The 5361-nt window shown below is 47.8% G+C and overlaps 1 pseudogene; it reads left to right on the forward strand.

Annotated features, from left to right (window-relative positions):
• The first annotated feature begins 4300 nt into the window (after positions 1–4300).
• Positions 4301–5361, forward strand: part of LOC108530320 (ubiquitin-conjugating enzyme E2 variant 1 pseudogene) — a 12136-nt pseudogene continuing 11075 nt past the window's right edge.

Genomic DNA, 5361 nt, shown 5'->3' on the forward strand with positions numbered 1-5361 from the left:
GTTGTAGCCACTGGCTGCAAACACAGACTCATCCAGTGCAGACACAGATCTTAGTCTATTCAAAATGCTCATTTAGGCCAGGTGCAGTGCCTCACACCTGCAATCCCAACACTTTGTGAGGCCGAGGAGGGAGGATTGCTTGAGGCCAGGAGTTTGAAACCAGCCTAGGCAACATAGCAAGACCCCATCTCTATTTTATAGACTTTTTCTTTTAATGCTAAAACAAAAAAGTACCAGATTCAAACAGAGACAATTTCCATCCTTCCACAACGTGACTTCACTTCTTCACTTGTAACCACTGATCTGACTTTTATCACTGTGGGCTAGATTTGTCTGTTCTAGGACTTTGAATCAATGGAATCATACAGTACGTACTCTTTTTTTGGCTTTCTTCTCTCAATATCATGTTTGAGAAATCCATTTTTGTTGTTGCTTAAAGCTAAAGTTTATTTTTTTTTATTGTTAAATAGTATTCCATTGTATGGATATACCGCAATTTCTTTCTTCATTCACCTGTTGAACATTTGGGCTGTTTCTAGTTTGGGGCAATAATGAATAAAACTGCTACACACATGCTTGCACATGTCTTTTTGTGGGCATATGCCCCTGTTGCTATTGAATGAATAGTTAGAACTAGAAACACTGGGTCAGAGTAGGTATATGTTAACTTTAGAAACCCTTTTTTTTTTTTTTTTTTTTTTTGAAGCAGGGTTTCAATCCCATTGCCCAGGCTGGAGTTGGAGTGCAGTGGTGCAATCACAGCTTACTGCAGCCCCAACTTTCCAGGCTAAAGTGATCTTCCCGCTTCAGCCTCCTGAGGAGCTGGGACTACAGGGACGCACCACCACACCTGGCTAATTTTTGTATTTTTTGCTGGAGACAGGGTTTCACCATGTTGCCCAGGCTAGTCTCCAACTCCTAGGCTCAAGTGATCTGCCCACCTCAGCTTTCCAAAGTGCTGGGATTACAGGTGTGAGCCACCACAACTGGCCCATTTTTCCATTTTTAATAGCAAACAATAACTCATCCTGAAATTCCATCAAGAATCAAACTGTAGGCAGCTGGGTGCGGTGGCTCACACCTGTAATCCCGGCACTTTGAGGAGGCCGAGGTGGGCAGATCACTTGAGGTCAGAAGTTCCAGACCAGCTTGGCCAACATGGCCAAACCCTGACTCTACTAAAAATACAAAAATGAGCTGGGTATTGTGGTGCGTGCCTGTAATCCCAGCTACTTGAGAGGCTGAGGCAGGAGAATCGCTTGAACCTGGGAGGTGGAGGCTGCAATGAGCTGAGATCATGCCACTGCACTCCACGCTGGGTGACAGAGCCAGACTCCATCTCAAAAAAAAAAAAAAAAGGCCACGTGCAGTGGCTCACGCCTGTAACCCCAGCACTTTGGGAGGCCGAGGCAGGTGGTGACACCTGAGGTCAGGAGTTGGAGACCAGCCTGGCCAACATGGTGAAACCCTGTCTCTACTGAAAATACAAAAATTAGCTGGGCATGGTGGTGGGTGCCTGTGATCCCAGCTACTTGAGAGGCTGAGGCAGGAGAATCGCTTGAACCTGGGAGGCAGAGGTTGCAGTGAGCTGAGATCATGCCACTGCACTCCAGCTGGGGCGACAGAGTGAGACTCCATCTCAAACAAACAAACAAACAAACAAACAAACAAAAAAAACCCAAACACATGCACACACAGAAAGAAAACAAGATAGGATTTGTCACATGGAAGACTGGCAAACTGGAAAAAGCTTTATAACATCCAGTGCATTTGAGTGGGAACAGGAACAGGTGCTCTCCCAGAATGTGGGAGGCTGTGTAGATCTACAACTCTTTGGAGGGATGATACCCACTGGCATGTAACAGAAAGCCAGACTTCATCAAATAGGGATTTATTAACTTTCAAAAAAAGATACTACGTCTAGAGACAGGCATCCCAGGCTAGTGCAGCCTCTCTGCAACATCACTAGGGTCTCAGGCCCCTCCACCATGCTTAGTACGAAGCTTTTACTCTCATATTTGCCTCATTGTGACCTCATCGTTACAAGATGACTGCTTTACCCCCAGCCTCGGGTTCACATTCCAGGCAAAAAGAAGGAAGTGGCGAGGAGAAAAATGTGGTGCCTCTATCAGGAAATCAATGCTTTCTTAGATGCCTCCAGCTGACTTATATTGACATCTGAGTGTGTGGAACTGCATCTACCCCTAGATGCAAGGAGAGCTGTAGATTTTTTAGCTCAGCACATTGCCTATTTGAGTGAAATCAGATATTGGTTTACCTGATCCGGCCTCAGCTGACTATCTCTTCTCTTATGATTCTACTCTAACTTCTGTTCTTCAACCTCACTGACTTTCACAGGTACTGTTAGCATTTTACCCAAATCCTTTTAAGATCCCCTTTTCCTTCATGTTGTGTGTGCCCCCAACTTTGCTAAGCTTTTTCTCTTAACACTTAGTACTTAGTACCCAACACCTAGTACCTAGTACCTATGGCTCTTTGGATAGGGCTCTACTGGAGCCCACTTTGCCCAGAGGAAGTGCCTGAGAATTTACTTGAAAAAGCTCCCGGGGATGACCCTAGCCAGGTGTTGATGCGAGGAGAGTTTGAAAGTCTCAGCAACCTTGCCTTAGGTTGGAACAAACACTGAGGTGTAACTTACGTGCCAGCGCTTCCCTTCCTACCCCACTCCGCCCCACCCCCGTAGGATCAGGCTGAAACTACCTTCCTCTGGATTTTGCATGAAATCACACGCTTGCTTGGTTTCCTCCTCTTCCCTGCCCTGCTTCCCCTACGACCTTGCTGGTTATTCCCCACCCTACCCCTACGGGAGCACTAATCAATCACTTATACAGGAATCTTCTCAGAGTCTGCTTCCGGATCCCCTGACCTAAAACACCAGCCAACTTGCAGTTTCTAGAGCATGCTAAGCACGTTCCTATCACAGGGCCTTTGCACGCTGCAGGAATACCTCCCCCCAGACACATGCACGGTTCACATCTGCACTTTGTGTCTTTGCTCAAATGCTACCTCATCAGTGAGTATTTTCTTTTTTCCCTTTTTTTTTTAGACGAATCTTGATCTGTTGCCCAGGCTGGAATGCACAGATGCTATCCTGGTTCACTGCAACCTCCACCTCCTGGTTTCATGCGATTCTCCTGCCTCAGCCTCCTGAGTAGCTGGGATTACAGGTGTGTGACACCATGCCCAGCTTATTTTTGTATTTTTAGTAGAGAAGGGGTTTCACCATGTTGCCCAGGCTGGTCCCAAACTCTTGACCTCATGATTCACCCACCTCAGCCTCCCAAAGTGCTGGGATTATAGACGTGAGCCACCACGCCCAGCCATCAGTGAGTATTTTCTTAACCACACTGCCTGAAATAGAACCACTCCATCAACTTCTATCCTTTACCCTGCTTAATTTCTCTATGCCATTTAGCATGGCTTAACAGTATTTAATATACAATGTTTTGTCTATTGTCATTCTCTCCTACCATAATGTAAGCTCAGAGGCCAGGAACTTCATCTTGTTTTATTCTCCTCCGTATCGCCCTCACTGGGATTGACTAACGCCTTCCAGAAGAAAGGCCTTGACTGGGCGTGGTGGCTCACACCTGTAATCCCAGCACTTTGGGAGGCCCAGGTGGGCGGATCACCTAAGGTCAGGAGTTTGAGACCAGCCTGACCAACATAGAGAAACCCCGTCTCTACTAAAAATACAAAATTAGCCGGGTGTGGTGGCACATGCCTGTAATCCCAGCTACTCAGGAGGCTGAGGCAGGAGAATCACTTGAACCCGGGAGGCGGAGGTTGCGGTGAGCTGAGATCATGCCACTGCACTCCAGCCTGGGCTCAAAACTCTATCAAAAAAAAAAGAAAAAAGAAAAAAAGAAAGGCCTCAGGTATATTTGCTGGTTGAATAAATGATTGAATATCTAAGGATCTATGCAGACTTAGGTAGTAGACAGTGGGTTTTAGCTTTGAAGAAGGAAAGCAGCTTTGTAGATTCCAGCATTTATTGATACACCAAAGCTGAGTCAGGAGCCCCAGGGAGCCCATGGTCTCAAGGAGGACCCAGACCCCACTCCATAGTGGCCTGTGCACTAGGCTTTACAGACACAAAGGAAGAAACAATCACTTTTGCCTCGGAGAATCCAGGAAGGCTTCATGGAAGAGGCCATATTTGACATTAAAAAGGATCAGTTTCTCCGGAGGAGAAGGTGGGGTTGCAGTCCTGTTAGGAATAGCTTGTAGGAAAGCATAAAGTCCATGACCTGTCTGGTGTGGACAAATTAAACAGTGCATGAGGAGAGCCACAGGATACCGCAGGACAGAAAGCCGGAGAGTCACCAGAGGACAGCCAAGGACCTTGAATACTGAGGTTTGTCCAGAGGGCAGTGGACAGCCAAGTGCCGGGCTTAAGCTGGGAGAGGGGCAAAGGGGAGTAGGGTCAGAGCTGAGTTTTAGCAAGTTACTCCTGGTGGTGACACGGACGAGGTTGAGAGGGGAAAACCAGGAGCTGGGAGGTCGGTTGGGGTCTCCCTTGATGTCACCCGTCCAGTTTCAGCTCCAGGTGCAGAGCTGAGATGTTGGCACCAGAGGGCGCTCTGACCCAGAACACGGCCCTCCTGCCATTCCCGGACTGCTCCCGCTGGGCACTCACATGGCCCTCTCAGAGACAGTTCACACCTCCAGCCGGGGCACAACCTGTGGGCTCAGCACACAGGCCTTGGGAAATCTTGTATATTAAGTCTTGTTATTTGACTTTGTCTTTCCATGTAATGGCTGAGACTGTGAGGTGCTGCTGGAGGTGCAGTGGGGAACAAATAGGCAAGATCCCTGCTGTCCTAGAGCATGTGGTCTAAGCCAGTGGTTCAAAGTGTGTTCCCCGGGTCAGGAGGCCTGGCATCTCCTGTGAATGCGTAGAAGCACACATTCTCAGGACCCACTGCAGACCTGCTGAATCAGACACTCTGGGGCCTGTGGCCAGCAATCTCTGTTCTAACAAGCCCCTGTGGTGATTCTGATGATGTCAAGGGTGAGAGTTGCTGGTCTAAGAAAGCACTGCACACTATAGCAAGTGCCTTCAAAGGACTGATCCAGCAAGCTGTGGAAAGGCATTGACTCAAGGGAGCCAAGGGCCAAGCACAGAAGGCTTCCTGGAGGCGGTGTCTAGGAGTCAACCAGATAAAAAAGGGAGAGAAAGTCATTCCAAAAAGACAGAACAGTCTGGGTGCAGTGGCTCACACCTGTAATCCCAGCACTTTGGAAGGCCAAGGTGGGAGGATCGATTGAACCCAGAAGTTTGAGACCAGAATGGGCAACATGGCAAGGCCCTGACTCTTTTTTTTTTTTTTTTTTTTT

The sequence above is a fragment of the Rhinopithecus bieti genome, unplaced genomic scaffold (genome assembly GCF_001698545.2).
Source record: "Rhinopithecus bieti isolate Rb0 unplaced genomic scaffold, ASM169854v2 scaffold_6907, whole genome shotgun sequence".
NCBI classification, from domain to species: Eukaryota; Metazoa; Chordata; class Mammalia; order Primates; family Cercopithecidae; genus Rhinopithecus; species Rhinopithecus bieti.